At 45.1% G+C, this 27,171-nt stretch overlaps 1 long non-coding RNA gene across 1 annotated transcript; it reads right to left on the bottom strand.

Moving 5' to 3' along the window:
* Window positions 1-9,476: 9,476 nt before the first annotated feature.
* LOC106893882 lies at window positions 9,477-26,705 on the bottom strand. Its single transcript, XR_001413184.1, has 4 exons — window positions 26,491-26,705; window positions 18,047-18,106; window positions 14,567-14,923; window positions 9,477-9,592 (listed from the first exon to the last, which is right to left on the bottom strand). It is a non-coding gene; the product is annotated as an uncharacterized LOC106893882 (long non-coding RNA).
* Between the last annotated feature and the right edge of the window lie 466 nt (window positions 26,706-27,171).

The following is a 27,171-nucleotide window of genomic DNA, read 5'->3' on the forward strand; positions in this document are numbered from 1 at the left end:
CTCTCCTTCCTCAGATGCAGGGAAGCCCCTTCTCCATCCTCTCCCTCCCTCCCCAGCAAGTCATCCTCCCCCAGCAAGCACCCACACACCCCATCCCACCCCATGCACCAGCCCGGGCCCCGTCCCCTCTCCTCCATGCACAGCCCCCAGCCCTGACACTGACCTCTCCTCCCTCAGACCCGGGGCACAGCGCTGCCCCCCAGCCCCTCCACCTCTCTGCCTAGCTGTGGCTGGCGACGGCTTCGAGGGAGAGGAAAAGGAAAAAAAAAAAGAAAAAAAAAAAGGGGGTGGGAGAGGGGGGCTCTCCTGAACTGCTTCCAGATCTGGTGCGTATGGTGCGTTTCTTCTCCGGGAATGAATCCCCGAGATGGAGGAAGGTTAACTGGGAAACTCAGGCTAATCCCTCCTGCTGGGAACTGCACCCCTGATTACCCCACAGGATTGACCGCTCTCCTCCTCTCCTCCTCTGGCAGGGCTTTGCACCCGCTCGGTCATTTCCCCCGTCTCCCCTTCCTTAGCGTCGCTACTTCCATAAGGATATATTTGTCTCGTTTAGGCAGCAAGTATCTCAGTACTCAATGATCTATATCTGTCTTCGTGCAGGCAATTGTTTTTCCGCCCCAGGGGTAAATCCTCTTGAGCTCCAGAGTGCGGGTTACACCCTCGGATGGGTTCGAGCGCTTGCGGACAGGTTGGGTGCAGCTCTTCCCTAACACGTTAGTAACCCTCAGCACAAAAAAAAACCAAAACCAACGTCATCTGCACCACATTGCAACCGAGGAGTTAACAGTCAGAAAAGCGCTCAGCGATTCCTCGCATTCGCTTTCTCCCTGTTGCATAAATAACCATGTTTTTTTTTTCTTCTCCTGTACGTGATAACGTAATTTATGCAACAACATAAAATCTGTGTGTTGGGCTGTATGTGTAAAATGGTTTCCTCTTTATCATCTTTATATTGTTTTTTTTTGCTAAACGATATATCAGGATAGCTTCCAAAGAGCACATGACTGACTATACATTCAGAAAAACTCCCTTCAGCTTATGTGAACTAGATCTCGATCTGGCACACTGGAGAGCTCGGTCCTTAAGTCATTAAGAGGCAGAACGGGGAGAGGAGAACAGCTGGAAATATCAGTGGAGGGATTTGAGGACTCAGAGAAGACTGTCAGTCCAGGTCTGGTCCTGTTACTGGGAGGTCGGAAGGACCAGACAACCGATAGGAAAAATCAGGGTGAGGGTGAGAGCTGGAGCCTGTTTTGCACTTAGGGAGGAGGAGGAGGAGGAGGACAGCCTGACAGCTGGGGCTGCAGGGGAGGAGACTGTCACGGGGGAGATGGTCAATGTGGGATGAAAGTGGGTTATCAGCCATTAAACACCGGGGCTAAGGTGTTTGGGGAGACAGGAGAGCGAGGGGGCAGCCAAAACCTTGTGGAAGGGAATAAAGCGGCAGAGATTCTCTGAAACTCTGGCATTTTGGTGGCTTGCTGCCAGGGCAAGAATATCGCTGAGGGTTTCAGTAAGTGGGTGGGATGCTAAAAAGCTCCTTCCTTAGAAAAAGGGAGGGAGGACATTAACTGTACTGAGACTCTTCGTTATCTTGAATTCTGGAAAAGCACTGTTTACTTGTTTCCAAAGGGAAGGACCGAGAGCAGTGGGGAGTTCTCCCTAGTACACAAAGGGTCGTCAGTGCTGCTAGAGTGAACTTTTGGGTGTATTTACTGAAAAAACCTGCAGTCTTTCAAAAATTAAGAGTTTAACAGATTCTAGCCACTCGCATTGCTTTACTCCCAAGGGTTAAATCTGTTGCAAATTGAAATTTCTTTTTAGAAAAAGCGTCTGGGTCATGGTATGAAAAAACACTCAAAAATAGAAAGCATCTTTTCAGGATCCCATAGCTGTCTGGTAATTTGATCCTGCCTGCCTGTCTTCCTTTTTCCTTCGAATTTTCCAAAATCATTTCACTTTTGGTCTGAGATGAAAACCAGAAAAATGTCACTAGAAGAAATAATGATAATAAAAACGTTGGAAGCTATGAAGAGGTGAGAACACCAGCTGAGAGTGAAATGCCCCCTGTGGCCACAGAAGGCCACAGCTTGCATTTTTGTGTCTCGGAGATCTGTTCCACTGTGCAGCAATAACTAATAGTCTACTTTTCCTTCCTTTAGAACTTTTTTTTTCTTTTTTAATTGTAATTTAGACTCTCAAAAATGTTGCTCTTTCTTCCTTTCCAGGCTCATTCTCATCCTTTGTGTTGACATACAGGGAACGTTCGTTAATGGAACAAGTGCCTGAGAAATACTTTTTCTCCCAAGTGAGGTGACAGAGTGTTCCCAGCGCTCCAGGACCGCAGTAAAAAGTGGTATTTAGCGAGAATGAGATATTTTTGTCCTGCAGAAATTGCCGGGATTTTCCAAAGCTTGCTCTTCTGTTTGGGGACAAAACAGAGAGCTTTCCAAGTTTGTCATGAAAAACTGAAGGCAGGCAAACAAGCGATTCTCTCACAGCGCCCTGGTGGCTGGAGTGTTCGTGCTGGGTGTGGGGGACCCGGGTTGGAGTCACGGCTGTGTCATTCCCTCACACCCCACATGTTACTGCCTGTTCCAGGGTGGATCAGTCTCTCCTCCCGGAGCTGCCCCGTTTTCTCTGGTCACCGGGAAAGGCACTTGAACCTGGTGAATGCCTTATTCATCAGATGCCACTTTAGGTCAGCCAATACTGGGCTATTTCTGCTAAGCAGAATAGCTCTGGCATCGCTGCCTCATTCTTCCTGCCTATTTCCACAACTGTTGGGACTTTGTGTGCAGTTTAGGCTGACCTACCTGCTCAATTCCACTTTTCACTCCGCTCCCTGAGGCAGATTTCTACCTCCACTTTTATGCCAGCACTCACGCTTGTCTCATTCTTGGTGAGCAGGTTTGGGCAGCTAAACTGGTGCAAAATGATTCTTTTTTTTTTCCTCTTCTTTTTTTTTTTTTCCAGGAGGTGCTAGTTTTGTGTGTGTCTGGATTGTCTCACTGCAGGGCGAGCGCAATGCAGGTGCCAGCACAGTGGAGGTGGCAGACATGCAGATGGATGGCAGGACCGTGGCAGTGCCACCTCGGATTATTTTCCACTGCTGCAGAACTGTAGGCTCAGGCAGAAGTTCCCCCTCCACCTAACCGTAACCATCTGGGTAGGAGTTTGGAGGAGGTTTTCTTTTCTCTCTCACTGGATCAACAACGAATTTGATCCGGAGCCTGAAAAGCTTCCCCCCATATCATCAAAATCAGTAAAATCTCAGCGTGACAAAACAGCTTTTGGACAAAAATCCCTGTATTTCAATCTAAAATTCCCTGTTGTCTAGTTGTAGGGGGAAAGAAGGAATCTGACTGCTAGAACAATGTACGTTAAAGCTAATAGTTAAAAATCCTACTCCAGCACCATGCAAGTGGTGCTGTGTGCCCAATGCTCTTGTTGGTGACAGAAGCCATGCAATGCCATGGCAGACTAAACCCCCATTTTCTCTCAGGAAGAAAGGGAATAGAAGAGCTGGGGAGGGACTCTTTGCCAGGAGGTGTAATGATAGGACAAGGGGAAACGGTTTTAAATTGGAAGAAAAAAGATTCAGATTAGATCTCAGGAAGAAATTTTTTACTATGAGGGTGGTGAGACACTGGAACAGGTTGCCCAGGGAAGTTGTGGCTGCCCCATCCCTGGAAGTGTTCAAGGCCAGGCTGGATGGGGCCTTGAGCAACCTGGTCTGGTGGGAGGTGTCCCTGCCCAGGGCAGGGGGGTTGGAACTAGATGATCTTTGAGGTCCCTTCCAACCCAAACCATTCTATGATTCTATGATTCTAATTCTTGGGATCCCCAAGCACACAGGCACTGGAAATGACCCTCGTGGCCATCATTAGGTGGCCACGCTCTGGTGACATGGATCATGATCACGGTTCTACTCCTTGTGGGCAAAGGAGAGTGGGTTTGAGCTCACATACATTCTGCAAAGAAGGGGTGCGTGTGGTTGCCGACTGTTCTCATCTTGGAAAAGATTTTAAATGTTGGCTGACCTGGCCCGTGGTTGCAGTAAAAATGTGATAATTGCTGTGAGTTTATAATTAGTTTATTGCAATTATCTCATTTAAGTTATGTTTGCAGGATGAATTTACAATCTTGGCCTATGTTTTGAAGCACTAGTAATTTTGAAAAATAATTAATCATTTGAATTAAGATTTCTAACATGCATCTAAACTCAAAAGCAATCCTTAGAATAAAGCTGTGGAAAGAGCTTGTTTTCAAATGACGCTGAAATGCATTTTTTTTTCATGTTCTCTTATAGCAGTTTTTAGAAATTAGACCTCCTCTTCCAGAAACTAAAAAGAGAAGAGTCAGTCCAGCAGATCTTATTCATTAAAAATTCCCCAAACCCTTCTAGTCAGTGGGAGTTTCACACCAAGAAAGGCCACAAGATGAGGTAAGAAGCACTGTTTTAATCTGAGCTAACTACATTTTTGGAGAAGTGTGAAGTTAGTAATAGATTTGAATAATGTTATACCTAGTCAAGGATATTTTCATGCTTCAGGTTCATTCAGGCTCTCTCTGTTCACGTGTGGTTTTTAGCAGTGTTTTTGACGATGGGTGTGTCTGTGCAATTTTTATTCTTGGTTTTCGACTTTTTAGTGGGAGGTAAGTGGAACTCCTCATCCCTAATATTTTTAGATCCTAAAGGCCAAGAGCTCATCTGTTTTCCTGAACCTCCTTAAGTTTTCATCAAAATACCTTAATTATACCTGCTGGGGCTGGCAGGCTTACTGATAACTAAAAATGCTCAGAACTTCCTATTATGAGATCCTTACCTTTAGGTGCTTCTGATGCTCAGAATCACCAGGCTCACATTTTTACTCACTGACCATCTGCCATAGACAGGTTATTTTTTAGATATTAAAAACAATTAACAATTTCTTAGGCTTAGGAAAATATTACTGGATCCCTTTTAAAGGAAAACGGAAAGCCTGTTGTTCTATCCTTTGAGAAGTTTTGGTTTCAGTTGAAATACGAGTTGAAATTTGGGGGTTGCCAGGGCTTTGTCTTTGCCACACGTATGAAAATCCATAGAAATTATAGGCCCTTTTCCACTCTCTGCAATACACATGAACTTTAGGCTTTGATTTCGGCATCTAAAATCCCTGAGCTGCTGCCAAGGGAGAGAACGTGTTCTCTCTGCTCGGGGCTGAGAGAGGAAACGCTTCTGATGTTGCAGCTGTAAAGTCTGCCTGGTCCAGTTCTAGGCAACGTGAATAAATGCCATTTCTTGCTGTATCTTCAGTGATCCTTGTGCTGGGTCCAGGCAGCATGAAGAGAAAACTACTTGACTGAAAAACAGAGGGAGCAAGACTCAAGCATGGAGAGGGAAGGGTCTACTTCTGGACCGGGTGACTGCTGTGAAGAGAGGAACCGTCCTATATCTGGGTGCTTCAGGACATGGTGAGTCAGAAAAGGCTGTAAAATGTAGCACTGGGGCTAGGAGGAGAGGTGGGAGACTGAGACTGAGGGTGAAGAGCCTGGGGAACAGCAGGCCACTGAGATACGAGCCGCAGGAGGGAAGAGAGAAGAATGATATGTCTGGGAAACAGAAGGCTGAGGAAATCTTGTGGGGAATTACAAGTTGAAGCTGATAGAAAAGGAGTGAAACAAAGAGATGGGTTGAGGACCTGAGGCTCAGGGTATGTGCAGATAAAGCAGATCAGATTGGGAGAGCTGGAGGACAAAGCCTAGACCTTGTTGGGTAATGAAACCATGACTGGGCTGAAAAACCTGACAAGCAGAGACTGGGTGGAATAGGTGGGCAGACTGGGACTGGGATCTCTATTGACTGCACGCTGGAAGAATACTTAATTAGAATTGTGTATGTTATTGCTTACTATTCTGTGTGATCCCGTGAAGTATGAGATTTGGACAGTAATATTTTAATACCTACAGTGGCTATTTTTACTGAAAATTTATTAGTTTTTTAAATTCTCCTTGCAAATACTGTTGCTCTTAGAGTTTTTAAGATTCAGATTGTACAGAAAAAGGGATAGGGAAAAAAAATATATATCTCTCTCTCTAAAAGAGCAAAAAATTGTTGTAGTGTGACAAAATATAAAGTTTTGGTCAATGTGTCTTTGCGCCGTCTATTCCTGACTTCACCACTTGCAAATTGAAGCCCCACTGGCAGCATAGAGAAGGGGTAGCTATAAGAAATTTGTTTCCTGAGAAGCAAGAAACTGCTGGAGTATGGTGTCAGACCTTTTGCAACGCGTGTCCCAGCTGAGGCTTTCCCTGCTTTTCTGGTTAAATCAGGCTATAAAAGCAGTGCCCTCTGCTGCCCAGGACAAATAGTGCTGTGCTAAGGGATGCTGACCCCAGTTCACACAAGCATCCTTCAGAGTGCTCTGCTATTTTACACGCCTAGTCTTTCTTTCTAATACACGCATTTGCATGAATCCAAACAAGTCTGATTCCCTCTTGCTGCCGAAGGTGACTATTTGTATTCACCGTTGTACTGCTTTTATTCTTTGAGCTCAGAACAAAGGTAATCAAATGATTTTTAGGTGATCCTCGTTTCGCTGAATTGGAGGTTTCATAACCAGCCTAAAGAAATAGTTTGCTCTGAGCTGGTGGGCCGGTGACCTTGCAATGAGCTTTGCAACATGAAATTTCATGTTGAGTTTCTCTTCCACCGTGTCTAGTGGCCCATAATAAAGACATATCATTTTTAGAGTCTGACTCAGTGGGAAACTGTAGGTAAATAATAGTAATGCTGCTAAAACATCTGTATTGTATTAGAAACGAAGAGAAGTCAACATCCTATTAGCTGGTAATCTACAGTAGACGCTGATTAGTGAATCTCCTTTCTAGGGTTTGAAATGACTAATTTTCTGGTCTCTGTGGGAGCTGCTTTCAGCGGAGGCTGACAGTTGTGGATGGACACCCTGGGTGGTTGTTTTTCTGTGATGGCTTTCTATGATCTCAGTCTGCACAACTGCTGCCACTCTGAAGCTGGAAGGACTGAGCACAGTGGGAAGGAGCAGCTTTTGTTGAGTTCAGTTCCTTCCAGGTCTTTCGCTCTGAAAAACAGAAGTTGTGCTAGAAGCTGGGCACTGAAATGTTCAGGGCAAGTCAGCCGAGTTGTTGGGAAGCAGCTCGTTGTGCCAAGGGTTTGGATCTTTGGACCATGTGGAAGACTGGGAAGGAGCCACGTGATCTTGTGGAAAGCTCTAAAGTTCTTAGGGGGAGCTGGGGATCGCACAGGAGAAAGGTCATGGGGGAAAAAATAATTTGAGAGTAGTTAGGCATAAAAATGCTCTTAAGAATTACATTATGGAGGGCGTACAGCAGATTGTGGAACACCAGCACTAATGTCCAAGGTCATCTTGATTTCAGACATCAATGTTCTGAGATCAGTGAACTACTCTACTATTCTCAGAGCTTTGAAGGACGCATAGATTCAAGTCACCAGTGGGTATGAAGGTGCTGTTCCTTAATCAGTGTGTTAAAGTCCATATCCCATCTGAGTACAGTGCAGATAACGATACCTTTTCCTGAGCCATTTGCTACGTTGCCCAGCTGTGTTTACTTCCTCTCCTAAATTATGGAGCATGGCTGTATGTGAAGTGACATCACTACCTGTGCCTGCCCAGCCTTAGCATTTATAGAGTTGCTGCAGGTCACTGCTGAACGTGGAGAGATGCAGCACTGGTGCCCTGCCTGCTCTCAGGACTGTGGTGGTCCCCACGGACCTTCCCAGTGCTGGTCGGAGGTGCCTGTAACGTCCTTTCTGCAGAACTGCTATCTGCTGCTTTCAGAAGAACTCTTAGCTGACAGTTACCAGTTTTGTTCTTTTGGGGAGGTATTAAATGCATTTCTTGAGACCAGTGATAAATATTTAGGTGCCTTATCTACACAATGGCCTGTTTCCCTGTAGAAGGGGGAGAATAGTGATTATTGCAAATAATGGCAGTATCCTTAGGCTCCTGCAGACTTTTCACAATGCAGATTTCTAGTGGTTCTCTTATAAATTACAGGCAATCTTTTGGAGCAGGGAAGAGGAGGACATGGGCCCAGTTTGAGCTGGAACTCTGGTCTCATTCTCTGCCAAATTTCTCTGCTCAGTTGCAGGAGACGATGCCGCTCAGCAGTGCTGGCTGCTTTCAGCAGCCGCATGACTTAGAACCTGTACTGACCTGTCAAGCTCTGTGCACAGCAGCATCTTTGATAAAACTGACTCCCAGCACAGGCTCATTGTTTCCAGCTCCAGGGAGAATCAGAATTTGCAGGTTTCAGAGCTGCCTAAGTGGCGGTGTCAGGATGTCACAGGCTGACAGTGATGATTATGCCGCAAGGAGAGGAAGACAGATGGGTTTGACATCGCAGCAGACTGTAACTGTCTAGTTTCATATGCTCAGTTCAATGCCAAAGTGCAATCAAATTTTAGCCAGGGCAATTAATTAATTTAAATCCAACTTTACGGTTTGGCTAAAATGCTTTTCACTGGAGTCCTCTTCATAAGGAAAGGTGCCTGGAAAGGCACTATGCATTACAGCAACGCAGCTGGGCTCGCTAATTAGGACCATGCAGTGCAGTATAAGGCGTGCACCTTTAGAGGGCAAGTATTTATCTTGATCTTCTACACCACAAGTAGGGATTATCATACTTACACACAAGAGATAAGGAGCTGAAGAGGGAGTTTGGGAGAATACTTCACTGATATATTAGAAAATGTAAGGCTAGGTAGCTGCTCCTCCCTCTGCCTGGCTGCAGTGGCAAGAGACCAGGGGTGAGGGTAAATTTATGGGATGTATGTGAATTTATGGGCTGTGGTGTCAGGGCCTTTTGCTGGACCTAAATCGTTGAGGGATTTGAACAAAAAAGGGCTTCCTCTGTTTGGCTGAAAGCCTCTGTTGCCTATCAGTTCTTCAAAGCAAACAGCAAATAGAAAGTCAGAATACTTTAGAGAGCATCTTTATAGCTACTTCTTCAGCTATAAAATCCTGTTTTCCGTGTAGGGTTGTATAACAGGCTTCAGGAGAGCCCCCTGGGAAGGCCGAGAATGGCATCACCCTTATGTTGGGATGTTCCATAAGAAAATGCCTGCAGGTTCTCCTTATTGTCTCATGAAGCTGCTTAAGGCAGCCTGCCCTCTTTGCTTACGCCACTGGGTGATCCTACATCACATTCCCCTCTTTTTTCAATCTTCCTCACTGTCTTCTTCTTCTCCCCTTCTCCTTCTTTCCCCTTTCTCCTTCACTGTCTTTTCCAAACTCATACTGATCAGTCCCTTTATGCCACGGAGCTAGTACTACGCAATATATTTCGTTAGGACTGAAAACAGCACTGCACGTCAGGGTGAGAAAGCACAGACCAGAGCTACAGCTGAGTCCAGCTGTCCTCCACAAAACAACCTCTCTGACTGTATTCTTCAGCGGAGGCACCGAGTACCCTGCATGTGCCCTTACTTACCTTTGGATCAATAGTTCGTCTAAAGGTGTCTTGTCAGAGTTTACTGGGGAGGGCGATCCCTTATGAGGTAAAACGTTCAGAGGCTCTTTGACAGGCTCGTTGTTTTTGAGGGAACCTGTGACAGAAGAGAAAGCCGAGAAAGCGTTAAAACAGTTGTTTTCTTAAGGGTCATCTTTACTTTTACTATAGGTAGTTGTTTGCTTACACCGAAGACAAAAGGGAGACACAAAGATGTCTACATTTTATCCTGGATTTGCGAACGAGATTGTAGTGTCATCAGCTTGCATAGTGCAAGATTGTACAGCCTTTGTCACTGCTGCAAATGCAATCGAGAAGAGGTGAAGGTAGATATGCAATGTCAGTCCTTATGTAGGTGAGTAGCACTCTCACCACTGAAAACTTCATCCCAACTTCAGTTTTCTTTAAGCTGAAAAGGTTTCTTTTCATTCTTTAAGCAGAAAAGGTTTAGCTGCGTGTGCCTGTGCATGCCAATATTTGGTTTCCCAAGTCAGGGCTTCATTACTGCTCTGCACTGTGGTGCACAGTAGATGTTCAGTTTACTGGATAAATCAAGGCTAGATTTGGGTGAGACAGGAGCTTTACTTTTAATTGCTTCTCCAATTTCCCTCAGATGAACCTCTGATCCTTTCACAGGGAGCCAAAGTTGTATTAAGTCCATGGCTTACTACTGCAGTACTTGGCAGGAGAGGATGCATCTCACTTTTCAAATGAAACCTCCTGTTGTTTGAGGCCTGTTGATAAATGGCCTTGTTGTTTTTTATTAGAAATATTTTGTTCTAAGTCATAATTCTGTTTGCATTTCAAACTGGTGACAGCACAGGCAGGTCTATGCTCTGACTGAAGCTGCTTTCTGACGCACTCTTTTAATCAATGCTACGGATTTTCAGAGGGAAAGTGCAACCCAGACTTTTAAAACTCCCTAAAACACTGCCAAGGGCTTATGAAACACTAGTTTGAGTTATTCTCTTTGCCTTTTGAATAGTTTAAACATTTTATCCTTCTGTCAGAGGAGATTGCTTAAAGAAACAAACTCTTTTTTCTAGTTAAAGGAAAGCATCTATTATGTTTTACAGCTCCTAGGCTATAAGCCAAAGCTAGGCTGGTGCAAAGGGTGCCTATATAGAAGCCTTTCTCTCCGCTGGATTTACATTCTTTTGCATTATTTTTCTTGTTCTCATTTCTCAAGTCTCTTTTTTTTTTTCTCATTTTGTATCCTACTCTGTATTTTTCCCTATATCTTTCCCTCTCTGCCTTTCTTCTTTCCTTCCCCTCTCCTCCCCCCTTGTCATTCCCTAAGCAAAATGCGAGCAGGTTAACATTTGAGCTTGAGTCAGCCTCTTGGATAGCTGCTGTTCAAATGGGTTTGAAGGCAAGATAAAAAGAGCTCACCCATCCCTTGCTTCCATGCGCGTCAGCAAATGCTGTCAGAAGAAGTTCCTGCTATAAATGAGGCGTAGAAGCTGTCCAGATTTGGGGAGAGGGGATGGAATCAGTGGAGAAGAGGGAGAGGGTAGAAGAGCTGCTTATACAATCCTAGCTGAATTTAAAAGCTGTAGCTCTGAGCTGGACTTGCTACAGTCATACCGGAGAAAAGAGAGTTATTTTCTCCTAGCCCAGGTCTTGCTGTACAGACTGGAGAAAAAGAAACGCTGTTCCCAGTGTGTCCTGCTGAACAATTGCAGATACGGAAGAAAAAGCCCTGTTTGGAACAGGTCCCGTTTCAAGCAGTGGTAACACAGAGCAGGGGGTGCAGGAGGGAAGCACAGGTCAGCTTCTGCGGATGCTCCAGTGAGCTGCTAAGAGAGGAGCCCTTCTTCTAGCTTGTCCTTCCTCAATGCCACTGGCTAGACAGGAGGGATGTCCCCCTGTGCCGTTGTCCTGATGCTGTGATGCTGCAGATGTATGAAGAAGGTGCCTCCTCCTGTGCAGGTCCTGCTGCAGCAGGTGACAGTGGAGAGGGCCTCCTGGGCAGCAGTGTGGATGGGATGCTGTGACGTTCAGGGAGCAGGAGAGAGGTCTCTTCTGTGCTGGCTCTGCTGCAGGGCTCTGGGAAGGTGGTGAGAAGGACGGCTTTGCCCTGGTCCTGCAGGGTGGAGAACAGCTCTGCTCTGGCACAGACGACTCTCAGTTTATCCACAAACCTCATTGACAACAGTAGCAGAATATTAAACAGGAGTTCTTTGCTATGCTGCTGTCTGCTTGGAAACTTGGAGAAGGGAGGGAACTTTCCTTCTGTCCATGCCACAGGGTTGAATGGGCCTTTATACTGCTGAAATAGCGTGTCTCCCTTGACTAGGCAGGCAGGAGACACCTATTTTCTTGGGGACATTTCCCAGACCTCCTTTGTTTTTGGGGTGGAGGATGTCAGTTCTTTCTTTTCTTAGAGAACTTGGTCTGCTTTCAGGGGCTGAAGCTGTGTGCTTTGCTGCTGCATAACAAAGCAGTGGCTTTCAGGGGCTTGCATAGCATCCAAACACCAGGAGCAGCATTGTATGTCTTGACTCATGCAACTGGCCAAAGTTCAGAGTCCGGTGCGTTGTTTCTATTAGATTATAATCCGAAAATAGGATAGGTATCTTCACTGCAATTCCTTTTACTGCCAAGGAGTTATAAAATTCTGTTTCTCTGAACACGTGGGAGTTGAAGCAAAGGGCATTTTCTGTGTTCATAGTTCCAGGTCTCTCTCATTTAGCATTTAGATTCAAACCGCTACCATTTTTTTCTTGCAGCCCTGTTTCCAAGTGCTGCTGAGCGAGCGTCTGTATTTTTCCCTATATCTTTCCCTCTCTGCCTTTCTTCTTTCCTTCCCCTCTCCTCCCCCCTTGTCATTCCCTAAGCAAAATGCGAGCAGGTTAACATTTGAGCTTGAGTCAGCCTCTTGGATAGCTGCTGTTCAAATGGGTTTGAAGGCAAGATAAAAAGAGCTCACCCATCCCTTGCTTCCATGCGCGTCAGCAAATGCTGTCAGAAGAAGTTCCTGCTATAAATGAGGCGTAGAAGCTGTCCAGATTTGGGGAGAGGGGATGGAATCAGTGGAGAAGAGGGAGAGGGTAGAAGAGCTGCTTATACAATCCTAGCTGAATTTAAAAGCTGTAGCTCTGAGCTGGACTTGCTACAGTCATACCGGAGAAAAGAGAGTTATTTTCTCCTAGCCCAGGTCTTGCTGTACAGACTGGAGAAAAAGAAACGCTGTTCCCAGTGTGTCCTGCTGAACAATTGCAGATACGGAAGAAAAAGCCCTGTTTGGAACAGGTCCCGTTTCAAGCAGTGGTAACACAGAGCAGGGGGTGCAGGAGGGAAGCACAGGTCAGCTTCTGCGGATGCTCCAGTGAGCTGCTAAGAGAGGAGCCCTTCTTCTAGCTTGTCCTTCCTCAATGCCACTGGCTAGACAGGAGGGATGTCCCCCTGTGCCGTTGTCCTGATGCTGTGATGCTGCAGATGTATGAAGAAGGTGCCTCCTCCTGTGCAGGTCCTGCTGCAGCAGGTGACAGTGGAGAGGGCCTCCTGGGCAGCAGTGTGGATGGGATGCTGTGACGTTCAGGGAGCAGGAGAGAGGTCTCTTCTGTGCTGGCTCTGCTGCAGGGCTCTGGGAAGGTGGTGAGAAGGACGGCTTTGCCCTGGTCCTGCAGGGTGGAGAACAGCTCTGCTCTGGCACAGACGACTCTCAGTTTATCCACAAACCTCATTGACAACAGTAGCAGAATATTAAACAGGAGTTCTTTGCTATGCTGCTGTCTGCTTGGAAACTTGGAGAAGGGAGGGAACTTTCCTTCTGTCCATGCCACAGGGTTGAATGGGCCTTTATACTGCTGAAATAGCGTGTCTCCCTTGACTAGGCAGGCAGGAGACACCTATTTTCTTGGGGACATTTCCCAGACCTCCTTTGTTTTTGGGGTGGAGGATGTCAGTTCTTTCTTTTCTTAGAGAACTTGGTCTGCTTTCAGGGGCTGAAGCTGTGTGCTTTGCTGCTGCATAACAAAGCAGTGGCTTTCAGGGGCTTGCATAGCATCCAAACACCAGGAGCAGCATTGTATGTCTTGACTCATGCAACTGGCCAAAGTTCAGAGTCCGGTGCGTTGTTTCTATTAGATTATAATCCGAAAATAGGATAGGTATCTTCACTGCAATTCCTTTTACTGCCAAGGAGTTATAAAATTCTGTTTCTCTGAACACGTGGGAGTTGAAGCAAAGGGCATTTTCTGTGTTCATAGTTCCAGGTCTCTCTCATTTAGCATTTAGATTCAAACCGCTACCATTTTTTTCTTGCAGCCCTGTTTCCAAGTGCTGCTGAGCGAGCGCGTTGCGACAGCTCCTCTCCTGGCTCTCTTTTCAGCTTCTCATATCTTCATCTCGTTTCTTGCACGGAGAGCTAGCTGCTCAGACAAGGTGCCAGCTCCGTGAAAGCCTGGCCTTGCAGTCGTGCTCTGTGCTGTTCACACTTGGGGAAAGCCAACTTGTTCCATTTCTGCTGAAGCCGTGCCTGGGCGCGTGTGTGTTCTGGATGGTGTTCCTGATATTTCAGACTTCTAGTTCAAAGGGAGCTTAGGTGTTTCTTACAGCTTTATTCAGTGCAAGGTGGCAGTAACTGCATTTTCGGAGAAGTCTTGCTCCTCTCTCACAGTGGTCTGTTGCAATTTGCACAAGCTTGGTCCCTAAATGTTTTTGCCTTTTTCTCTCTGTGCTGTTCAGCTTGCCATACAGTTACTGGTGTAGATCTCACTAATTTTGAATATGTCCTTTCTCTATGCTAAAGAAGTTCCTACTTCTTTGACACTTCATGCCTTTCCCTGTTTAGATTATTTTTCTCTTAGAGAGCAGAGGGGCGGCAGAGTCCCACGTTGGTTCAGATTCTCCGCTATGAAGTGTGTTTAAACATCCAACCATTTAGCATTTCCAAGCTGAGCAAAGAAGAATGGCACCCCTGTGCCATGGGGCAGGGGTGTTCTGTAACATGCTGACCACTGAGCCTGCTTTCTACTTCCCCTGTCCCTTATCTAATCTCAGTGACTCCTACAGTTGCTCCTCTGACTGGAAAAGGAAGCATACCTCTGTTTGGGTCAGTACTCACCTGTAGCATGCCCCATGTGCATTGCCTCTCTCGAAGTCTTTCTTTTCCCTCTGCTTGGAAGTCTCATGGACCGGTAGTACTTGGAATTTCTTTGAATGGCAATGTAATGGGTGTGTGAGTCCCTCTCCTGGGCCACCGAGTTAGCATCTTCTGGCTCTTCCTCACCTTCAGAGACTGAGCCTGACTCTCTCGGTACCTGCTGAGAAAGGCCCTGCTGGAGATTGCCGGCGGCTTCACTCCCGTGCCCATCCATGGCTTCCAGATCTTGTCTCTATGGCAACTGAGAGGATGGATCCGCAGCAGAGCAGCAGAAGACAGGTAGCCTCCACAGCTCCATCAGCTTTATCTGAATTAGAACTGGAGACAGACAAACAAAAACCAACAAAATAGGAAAAGAGAGGATTAGTTCAGGTTAGTTCAGCGTCTACAGTGCATTATCCATTTAGGATACTGGGGACTTTCCAGGATTTTTTGTCTGAGATCATCACCTTACAAGCCCGTTTAGGATACTGGGACTTTCCAAGATTTTTGTCTGAGATCATCACCTTACAAGCCTTATTCTAACATCCTGAACATTGCTCTGACGTGCTCATGGTGGTCCTGCCATGACACGTTGTAGTGCTGCAGATGTTACTAGAAAAATGACTGTATTTGCTCATTTGATGACAGCTCCCTCTTGTCACTTGTGAGCAGTAGATTACTAGTTGATTTAGAATAGACACAGGTAATGACCGTGTCCTTGTTTTTGAGGCTGAAAACATTATGGAATAGAAAACAGAAGCTAAACAGAAAGCTCTGTTAATCTGTCTATTATTTGTGTACTTCCTCCTGTAATAGAAGAATTAATGCCTTTTACAGGGCTGGGTGCCTTCTAAAACTTATTAACAACACTCACTCCTGCGGTGCAGATAAGTGAAGAGAAATCCATAGCTGTTGAGAAGTGAAGGTAGAAGAGACATGATTATGTAGCAATGGAGAGCTCAGGGACTTAATTTTGTTTCCTGGAGTTGCCTTCAAGGGCCAGTGTGTCCCCTATGTGACCCACTGCTCCGTGTGTGGGTACAGGGACTCTGCCAGCACTCCCAGACATCTTCTTAGGAGGCCAATTACTACAAAGGCAAAGCAGCAGTTGATCCTTCAGCCTTTGCAAAGCTGGGTTAAATGTGAACCGATGACTTAAGCGTTCGCTGCTGCCTTTGTCTTCTTGAATTCTTACAGCTGTCAAAGCCTTTCTAAGTACATAACGTGATTCTGTGACTGACGGGGCTCACATGAACAGTAGAAAGAGATGCTGTATAGGAAATGTGAATATAAAATTGACAGTTTGCTGAGAGAAGGGCATAAAATAGTGCTATGGATTAGTCATTAGATGCTGTTTTGAGAAGTTACACGTATCACTGGTTTGTTGCATTACAGTATATCCAATATATAAGATACAAGGTAAGCTTCTCGATTTTTGTTCTTCTGCAACCTCTATGAACCCATCTGTGCCACAAACCTTTTCCTTGCTTGCCCCCATGGTCACTCCAGCTGACCCTGGGTCTTCTGAAACCTCTATGAACCCATCTGTGCCACAAACCTTTTCCTTGCTTGCCCCCATGGTCACTCCAGCTGACCCTGGGACATCAGGGACAGTTGAGACATCATCTGTGAATCCTCTGCTTTCCAAAATTTTTGAGGGCTTTATGTTTTATCCTTATAAAGGGAGGGTCGCTACCTGAAATCCTGTGCTGGGCCTGAGTCGTTCTGCTTCCTGGCTCTACAGATGAGAAGTTCTGCTTTCTCCTTTCATAACCTTAACCACAGCACGCAGCTCAGACCTGTTAAATTTGGATCCTGACTTCAATTCTGCCAAGACTTCTGGACTGTTTGGAACTGGTGGTTTCTCTGGGATGGTTTCCAGTGTTACTGGAAGTGTATGAAGGACCCATTTGTTGGTTGTGGTGTTAAGTTTGGTTTGTAAATTACTCTGAGGTATAGAGATTCACTAAGCCTCTTTCTGTTTCTGTGGCTCACTGGAACAGCAAAATAAAAACGGCTGCTGCTGGAGACAGCTTGAAAAGAAAGAAGAGGACATTTCTTTTCCTGCACCTTTCTTACTGTCCCATGACTAAAGCCCCAAAGGCTTGATCCTTGCACATGTGATGGAAGCATTTTTGTTAACTGGACCACAATTAACATTACACCTCTAATCCTTCCTAACCCTAAACTCTAACAATTGCTTATTTTTTGCTGCCTCTATAAACTTTTTTATGCCTTGCCGCTCGAGGAGATGAACCTGTAACAATCTCCTCTATATCAAAGTTCCTCTGTGCTTCGAGTGGCCACCCCTTGTCCATGTTACTCAGACTGGGGCAGAGACCTGCCTCTCTTTTGTGGACTTTGCAATGTCAACAATGGTTTGCAATGCGGAGCAAAATGCTGTTGGTGTTTTCTTAAAAAATACGTTAAATTTTTCAGAGGAGCTGCTCACCAGTCAGGAGTAATTTCAAAACCATGTAAAGGTCCAAAAGAATCATTAGCCAAATAGCTGGGGTGCGTGTGTACACGGAAAAGACTATTTTCCCCTTTCACTTACCTGGTGAATATGAAAGTACGTGGATGTCCCTGTTGGGCTTTTACAAAGATACTTGATAGAGAAGGAGCCTTCTGCATGAAGAAGCTGCATGAGAAACTCACTCAGCTGGGTTGCCCAAGGATGCTGAGAGAAACTCACTCAGCTGGGTTGCCCAAGGATGTAACTATGTGTTCAGTAGCCCTATCAAACCAGCATTGTTGTCTTTGCCAGATACTCTTTTTTTGGTCCATCAGAGGAACACAGGGTGTCCATGCTAAACAGTCAGCTTGCTGCCAGACTACCAAACAGTCCTTAACAAACAAGATGTTTGATGAGAAGTGAATATGGCAGTGGCTTAGAGAAAGACTTCCATAGTTTCCAGGAGGGGCAAGGGTGAGGGGACACTTGTTTATTATGGTGGTTATAAAAAAAATATTTTTTTTTACTTTTTTAATGAACAATTCAAGAACAGAATGTCTTTCTGAAGGCCAATTCCAAAACTGATACTCTAAGAAATTATTGAGAAACAATTTACTGATGTGTCAGTCAAAGAGTCCTGGCTTTTGCAGTTGCTTTAGGTGTACTAAAAACCAGGGATGAGTTTCAAGGATACATTCACATTTGGTATTACATGATCCTGGTTGCAGTCAAGCTACTAGGGATGAGTTTCAAGGATATATTCACATTTAGTATTACATTGTTCTGGTTGCAGTCAAGCTACCAGTGATGGAGAATGAATGATTCAAGCGGGTGTGGACCATAACTATCCCTGTCTGAGTGATTGTAGTGAATTTTTGAAGAAGATATTCACCTCTGATAGTCAGAGGTAGGCGAGTGTCAGGTCTTGCATCAGGGGTAACCCATCCCCAGTATATTCACATGCCATCTGAGATCACCTGTCTGGTTGCAGCGTCACCACCTACCTGAATGTGCTTTGCAGGCAAACATACTTCCCCGTAGTTCAAGAAGACCAAAGGAGCAGTCTGTAGGGAAAAAGAGGAAGGTGACAACAGTAAAACCAGCAAGTGATGCCCATACAGCAGCAGCAGAGATAGGCATTTTGACTCACACATAATTCAGCCTCCAGGAATTTGACTGTATAGAAATTTTACTTTCCAATGTAAAAAAAATGTGATTTACCAGCAAATGCCATTAAGCTGTACAAGAGCAGTTGAACTTGGGGATGCCAGGTAAAATGCTAATAGGAATTTTAAAAGAGACCAATTTTCCTTGTGCAGTGTGGACCTGGATGTGTGGATGTGTTGTGAGAAGCAGGGACTCATGCTTAATGATTTGCAAATGAAAAATGCTCAATTTGCCAATTTTATGCAGTGCTATTGGTCTAGTCTGGAAGGGTAATGAAGGTTGCTTAATTAATATCAGGAAGAGTGTGGCCAGCAGGTGGAGAGAGGTCATCCTCCCCCTCTACTCTGCCCTGGTGAGGCACCATCTGGAGCACCGGGTCCAGTTCTGGGCTCCCCAGTTCAAGAAGGACAGGGAACTGCTGGAGAGGGGACAGCAGAGGGCTACAAAGATGATGAGGGACCTGGAGCATCTCTCTGATGAGGAGAGGCTGAGGGACTTGGGTCTTTTTAGTCTGGAGAAAAGAAGATTGAGGGGGGATCTGATCAACGCCTACAAATCCTTAAAGGGCAGGTGTCAGGAGGATGGGGCCAGTCTTTTTTCAGTGGTGCCCACTGACAGGACAAGAGGGAACAGGCACAAACTTGTACATAAGAAGTTCCATCTAAACAAATGCCATTAAGTTGTACAAGAGCAGTTGAACTTGGGGATGCCAGGTAAAATGCTAATAGGAATTTTAAAAGAGACCAACGTTCCTTGAGCAGTGTGGACCTGGATGCGTGGATGCGTGTGAGAAGCAGGGACTCATGCTTAATGATTTTTTCCTTGTGCAGTGTGGACCTGGATGTGTGGATGTGTTGTGAGAAGCAGGGACTCATGCTTAATGATTTGCAAATGAAAAATGCTCAATTTGCCAATGTTATGCAGTGCTATTGGTCTAGTCTGGAAGGGTAATGAAGGTTGCTTAATTAATATCAGGAAGAGTGTGGCCAGCAGGTGGAGAGAGGTCATCCTCCCCCTCTGCTCTGCCCTGGCGAGGCCCCATCTGGAGCACTGGGTCCAGTTCTGGGCTCCCCAGTTCAAGAAGGACAGGGAACTGCTGGAGAGGGGACAGCAGAGGGCTACAAAGATGATGAGGGACCTGGAGCATCTCTCTGATGAGGAGAGGCTGAGGGACTTGGGTCTTTTTAGTCTGGAGAAAAGAAGATTGAGGGGGGATCTGATCAATGCCTACAAATCCTTAAAGGGCAGGTGTCAGGAGGATGGGGACAGTCTTTTTTCAGTGATGCCCACTGACAGGACAAGAGGGAACAGGCACAAACTTGTACATAAGAAGTTCCATCTAAACATGAGGAGGAACCTCTTTCCTTTGAGGGTGGCAGAGCCCTGGAAGAGGCTGCCCAGGGAGGTGGTGGAGTCTCCTTCTCTGGAGACATTCCAAACCTGCCTGGACACGTTCCTGTGCAATCTGCTTTAGGTGGACCTGCTCTGGCAGGGGGTTAGACTAGATGATCTCCAGAGGTCCCTTCTAACCCCGTATCATTCTGTGATTCTGTGATTAGAGAGAGGCTGAAATCTCCACCTGTGCAACTCGGGGATGTTTCAAAGCAGGAAATAATAGGTATGAATACAACTTGACTGTATGGTTGTTCCATATGGGGCACAGAGTCACAGAAGACGAATTGCCCTTGTCTGATTGTATAACGTGTCCCTGCCACCACCAGGGACAAGGTAACAGTATTGATGTGCCTGAGTGGCTGCAGAAGATACGTGGGGATTGTGTCCCACCAGCAGAGGGGCAGGTGCTTTCAGCATGGAGAGCAGTGAACCTCTGCACTGAGCTATCTTGCGGTGTGGCAGTTCTGCCATCACCTTAAATCATAGAATCATAGAATGGTTTGGGTTGGAAGAGACCTCAAAGATCATCGAGTTCCAACCCCCCTGCCATGGGCAGGGACACCTCCCACTAGAGCAGGTTGCTCAAAGCCCCATCCAGCCCCTAATCCATCCATGACTGGATGCCCCTTTAAATTAGCTCAATGCCAAATCCATCCGTGACTGGATGCCCCTTTAAATTAGCTCAATGGAAAGTTTTGGGGCTCAATGCAGAAATTGCTGTCTTGGCTACAGGGTTTTTATGCTGTAGAAAGGCAGAAGGTCATATCATGTTTTCATTCTTTTTGCGTGTTGGAAGTTTTTCCAAGTATAAGCCCTATTAATGACTCATCTGGAAGGTTTTGCACACTGAATGTAGGGATGCACCTTTCATGTATATTTGATGAACCAGATGGAGCCTCTTTTAAAGCAAGAATTTTCTCTTCAAGCCCTCATAGTTAACATGCCTTCTTTAATATTTCTTCCTTAAACACAATCCGAATGCACATGCAAAACGCCAATTTTGCTGCATCTTATCAGTTTCTATCTAAAATGCTTTAATTATTTTGCAAGTCTTGTGCAAACTGAAAACAAACCTCTGCCTCCCACCACCATCAGTCCCCCATTACATCCCTGCTCACGTATTAAGCACTGATTTATATTTCCCCCCCCCCCCCCCCCCCCCCCTTCCTCGGGTTTAAGCGGAGCAGATTGTCATCTCTAAATCATTTCTCTCTGCATCGTAATGAGAGGAGAACAGCTCCTACAGGGATGGGGCAGAGTCCGAAATCCAGCAGGAGGCTTTACTCATCGGCAGCCGCCGCGGCTCACGTGGGTGCCGATCCCTTAAGGAGTGCCACACAGCTGAAGGCGCTGGGGCTCCGCACAGGCTCTGGCCTGCCTTTGCATGGGGAGATATTTCTGTCTGAGTCAGGGGAATAGTAACACCCACAGCCTCAGCCCCGGGCTCTGGCAGATTTAGCTCTCGGCAGATGTAGCTGGGAATTCATTTAGCCTCATCGGTGGTTTCAGCTAATGCGGAGACTTTAAGCTGCTGTGAGACACTCTCCTGTGTCCCCTTGAGTCATCCCTGCTTCAGGGGGACTACCTTCCAGCAGAAGGATGGGCATGGTAACACCTTAACCTAAAGTCCTCAGGCCCCCAAGCTGCCTAACTATACCCATATTTATGTTTTCATTGTCACTGCTGGAATAACCCTCCTCGGAAGTGTTAACAATCCCAACCCTTTCTTTTAGGTGGTGGCAAAAGACAGTTGAGCACATGTCCCTGTCCAAAGCAATGCACATGACATTTCACAAAGGAATTTGAACTATCTAGGTGCAAGGCCAAAGTATTATTTGATTAAGGCACAGGGGTGGAGAGAAACAGGAGGAGCAGATTGCCCAGAGGGTGAGACACAGTCCAAAGAGGTTCACAGCAGAAACCAGGAAAAGTAGGCGATTTATTTGGAGATGCTGCCTGAAAGAATATCAAATTGTTTGACCCCACATGTTTCCAGAAAATAAACATTTTTTACTTATTTTGTAAATAAGATTGAGTTCTATCACCAGTTCTAACAGAATCAAACTACAACCACTCCAATTTTGAGGTAGTCTTTCAGGTGAGAAAGGTAACGGAATGGTTTTATTGCTGTGATTTAATAATGGTACCTTATTTATAGCACGCAAAACCAAGAAGAATTATGCAGTTCATTACACGCTTGTGGCAATAAAACCTTTATGTCTTGCACATATGTTACAGAGAACCTGTTTTAGAAACACTTCAGAGACTAAAAATAAATACATTGGATCCGTTTAACATAGCCTCCACAGCCATGTGCTTTAGATACCATGAGACCAAGTGAACGGGGCTTGCAGAGAGAAACCAGTACATTTAAAATGGCTAAAAATGACTCAAATGGCCTTGCTAGTTCTAAAAATGTTTCCAGAATTAAGTGCGGTGTCGTGGGACCTTCTATGGGTAGAGGTAAGCATACGTGTGTAAACATAGGCACAAAATAAGTGTGTCCTATAAATATAAATGGTTACTTACACATAACAGAGAAGAAGGATACATGCCTTCATGCAATTCCCTCTGCATCAAACATGGAGTATTTATAGCAGCCACTTTGTGTTAATTAACCTACTTACACATAACAGAGAAGGATACATGCCTTCACGCAATTCCCTCTGCATCAAACATGGAATATTTATAGCAGCCACTTTGTGTTAATTAACTAATACATATCAATATATACTTAATGAATAACAGTAAATAACTGCGTATCTTTCTGCTGCCAGCATGAATTATCTTTTTGACTGTTTATGACTTTTTATGATTCAAAAACGATAATTAAAATGATGTGCTTTCTTGTATGCCACTAATAATTGTCATCTCAGCTCAATCCATGCATCTCAGAGTAGTCTAGCCCTATCTCATTGCATTCCATGCTTCATCCCCCGGGTCTCGTGCAGTAGACACAGCTATGGGCTATAGCAAAGATGTTAAAGAATTCCCCCTCTGGAGCTGTTCTACATATATGTGTAGGTACACATATATATGCATATATAAACACACAGGCTCTCCAGCTGTGTAGGAGTCAACCTAATTTTTAAAGCCTACAGAAGAGCAGAAGTGGAAATCTACAAGCCCTTCTGGTTTTCATTATAAGCTCTTAAAACTAATTAAACAAAAAACCTGACCTTATTTTTATTCCTTTCCTTAAATTAGCACATGTGCAATGGTGAAAGTAAATCCTTGCTTGAAGCTTTTGAGAGTCTTAAGGAGTAAAATGTCTAAAACTCATCCTGTTCCTCTGACATCACTGACATCTCTCTCTATACTAACAAGAACTCCTGCCTCTAGAGGAAGCCCCCTTTTCTTTTTCTTGCCGATTATGAAATATTGTTGCCCCCGATGCCATCCCATTCCATATTTCTGCTTAGAGGATACTAGTGAAATTGTTGCTAAGTAGCTGTGGTCCAAAACTCATGAGGTTTTCCAGGCTTATCCCTGGAAGGTAAGTGAATAATTAAAACCCAAATCACTGTGTCTCCCAGGCTGGGGGCAGTACAAGACTACCAGCTCAGGGCTAGGGGCAAATCACAGGATGTAGCCTCAAGTTGTAAGATACCAGTGTATGATGTGAGTACCCAGGAAATCCCTCAGCATTCTGCCTGGCCATTGCTCCTGTTTTACAGGGTGGCACATAGGAGCTGTGAGTCCTTGTCCCTTTTTGTTTGTTCTCTTCTCTTTGGACCACGTCATGCCTTTTAGTCGTGGGAAGAGTATACAACATAAAGCTGACACTTAAAAAAATTAAAGGACTCAGGTATAGAAAGTTTAGTCTGCAATGAAATGGCTTAGTCAATAAGATGGTACGACAAATAATGTCCTGGGTGAAATAATGCCCTTGCTGAAAGCAGGGAGGTTTGGCAATGCCAGGATACTGATAGGAAGAGGTTAGCAGATGTCGTGGTTGGAAGATTTTTCAAGGCAGCACGTTACTAAGCAGGCAGCCCCGGTGTCCCCAGGGCAGACATCACCTGTGCCACTCTTGGGGAAAAGTATAATGATACCCACTTCTATTTCCAGATTTGCTGGTTGCATGAGACACTTCCTATGGAAGAAATGAGCACGGGTGGTTATTTGAACTGCAGAGAGGTAAGAACTCAAAGGGGTTTTGATTTGAAAGCTTCCATACAGAAGCGGGGAAAGAAGAAGGATGATTTTGTTGATGAAGGAATAGTAGAGCTCTTAGTTTTTCCTCCCTCGTGGTTGTTGGGTGGAGGGTCCAAGGGGTGCCTGTTTGGTGCATCTGCTTGCAAATTTGTAGCTGCAAGGGAGCCAGAAGTCAGTAAGACATCAGAATCTTGTCAGAGTGGTTTCTACTGGTGTGAAATGCCAGGCAGGTTCAGAGTGCTGCTGTGCCAGTCTATCCTTGTCAACTGCATCGAGCTAATTTCAGCTAATTTCAAACCTGACATAAACTGCTATTATTCTTCTAGCCTGTTACACTGATTGCACGTGTCTTTAGTAACTCAGGAAAAATACTTGACAGACAACTCTGGAAATGGTGCAGCAAACAGCATCAGTCATGCAAACCTCCCCGTTCCAGAAGGGTTCTTTCTAGCCCTGGGGGAGGACCCTGGCAGGAAGGGAAGCTCACAGGACTACAGCTCCCATTGCAGAGCAGCCCCTTCTGTCCTGGGGCTGAGGGACTAGCCCAGGGCTTAGGCTCTCACATCCAGAAGCCCCACCACCACTACCACTTGCCTACAGTTTGCCAGCTACAGCACTGGATGGTGTTACACCGCGCAAGTAAGAGCACGTGTGCAGTGCTCTCTGCCTGCATGAGCATCCACATTATTTTTTTTTGGCAAACAAGCAACGTGATCTCCTCAACCGTAACCCTGAAGCTCACTCTGCCCACGTGCCGTGAAAGATTGGCAAAGCTTTCCCTTTCAGACCTTTCCTTCTGACAGCAGTTGTTACCCTCCTCCTTCCTCCCCAGTTTTTCAGCATGGAAAGAGGAAGGCTGGGATGTGGGTAGTGGATCTCATGGCTGTGGCACAGAATTGGGTCCTGTGAGAGCAGATTTCATTTCTCAGCCCTGCAGCAGTTCCCTGTGCAATTTTGAGCACATGAGGGATTTTATTTTCCTGGATCTTAGTTCCCCATCTCTAGACTGGGAGTGGCATACTATAGTTTCTGAATACTCTTATATTTCTCCCATAGTTTTTATTCTGAGTTACTTGAGTAGGAACTCAGCGTAAGTACAAGAGCATGACATGAGACAGGCTCCAAAGAGCTCTGGACAATACTATAATTAAAGAAAAAAAAATGAACCAGTTTGGGTATTCTCTTTTTTGGTTATTTTTCATTTGATATTTCCTACATTTCTGTCCCCAAGTGAAAAGTAGGCATTTTGTCTAGATTTCTAAATCCCTGGTGTCCCTATTACTCATCCTGGGTTTTATTTGAGCTGGTTGCGGTTTCTCCTAAGAAGAGGTCATTGTTTCAGGGATTCCTCCCTTTTGGAACAGCAAAGTCCAAATTTTGCAGATTGAGTAACCTGCTAGACCTGTTTTTTCATAGACATCTCTTTCAAAGATGATTTTGGCTAGGAAAGAGGAGGCAGGGAGGAGACGAGGTTTCCAGATTGTTTTAGGTTTTAGTGAGTCTGGTCAGTTTTTCTTATTTTAGATCTAATGGGGCTGCTTCCATGGGGAGCTGCTTGGAAACATGAAACATTGCCTCCAGGCACTATTGTGGGGAAAATGATAATTGCCTATAGAAATCACAGAACAAGCTACTTCCAAAAGGAGAATTTGAGTGAAAACCCAAGGCATTGGGCACATACTCAGATAATGGTAATTATATAGTTAAAGCATTTTACATTGTCTTGCAAATGTCCTCTCCAAATTATGGCAATGTGGGACAATGGGTTCTTTGTCCCTGGGCTCTTCTTTCCTGGCAATTACTATGGCATTTCACACATACTCCAATATTTACAGTTGATCTTGAAGTGGATGGGTTTATCAGTCCCAATTTGAGTCTGGAGAAAATTAGACCTGAATAAAATTTCTGTCCCTCTCTTAAAATGAATGCCAGCCAATTAGTCCTTTTTTGCAGGTTCAGCAAAATGTTTTGATTTTTTTTTGTTGTTGTTGTTATTTTAGTGCAATTTCCTACTGTCAACTAGATCTGGAAGTGGCAGCTCTACTATAACAGTTGAATCCGTCAGTACTTTAATATCTCAAGCATTAGCTTGATCTTATGAAATCTGAGTCCCTGTTTATTTGGACATTTAAAAATATACCTAATTGCTGGGACGGAGTTCACAGCTACGCTGGATACACAGCAATTGGTCTCCTGAGAACGAAAGGAAAGATTGGCTAAAGGGAAGGATCAGCCTGGCATTAGGAGGAAAACAGGCTGTTTTTCATATTTCCTGTCTTTATTTTATTTATGTATTTTTTTTTTTAAAGCAAGATCACACGTAAACATTTGCCAGGAAAAAATCACAACTTGTCCTGCCCTTGGAAAAAGACACACAGTTTGGTTGGTTGGTCGGTTGGTTTTGGGGGCTGTCTGCTGTTTAGTTTGTGACATTAATGCCCGCTCTGTGCAGGCTGGGTCTCCTCTCGGACGAGGCTTCCTCCCTGCGGTGGCTTTCATGCCTGTCAAGCTGTGCCAAGGTGCCTCTCCTCTCCCTCAGCCAGCATTTCAACGGCTGTGCTCCGGCTGGGTCGCACAGGACTCCTTCAGTGTGACTTTGCTTGTACAGCAAAGTCAGTTCTTTGTGGGGCACTGGGTTTGTGCCTTTGTTTGTGGTTTGAGGTTTCTTCCCCAGACCGTTCCTCTTCCAGCATCTCCCCGCCCTGCCCCAGAACAGGATTTTACTCACCTGACAGTCTGGGGCTGAACCAGTCTCTCCTTTGCCATCGGGATGAGGTTATGTCCAACAAATCCGGATTGAACTCAAAATGGTTCAAGATTTGCAATTCAGTTGTGAATCCTGAGGCAGGTATGTCCTACTGAAGATCCCTGTCCTTCGGTCCTCGTACCTTCTGTCACTTCTGCTTGAGAGTGAAGTTTCCCCTCAGACTTTGTTTGCTCAGTTTCCAGAGTCACAGCAAACATAATTTAAAGGAACAGCTTTCCCTTTACCGAGATAAGTTAGTACAAACATGCCCTGAATGTCCTTTGCACTGCTTGTGCCAAAGGCTTAATCACAGGGCATTGTTAAACCTACCGTATAAATCTTTAACAACTGGGTGAAACTTCGGTCCAAATCAGCAAACGCAAATAAGTGGAAACAGTAAATGGTATTTGCTTACACTTTTAAGGCCCACTGGCTGAGAAGCTGCTCTTGCTTTACATTACTTACAGCCATTTGAGATGAAAAGACCTAAATGTTTAGGACTATTTTTAGGTTGCCGTTTTTTAATTTCCTGTGAGTTCACATACCTGGGCACCGGGGTGGATATAGCTGAGACAGCCTCGTTTTATTTTAAGGCTTTTTGGATCCGTTCATCCAAACGCCTGTTATAAATTTCTCCCTTGAAATACTTCAATTTTTTATTTC

This window comes from Calidris pugnax, unplaced genomic scaffold (genome assembly GCF_001431845.1).
Source record: "Calidris pugnax isolate Ruff unplaced genomic scaffold, ASM143184v1 scaffold232, whole genome shotgun sequence".
Lineage (NCBI taxonomy): Eukaryota > Metazoa > Chordata > Aves > Charadriiformes > Scolopacidae > Calidris > Calidris pugnax.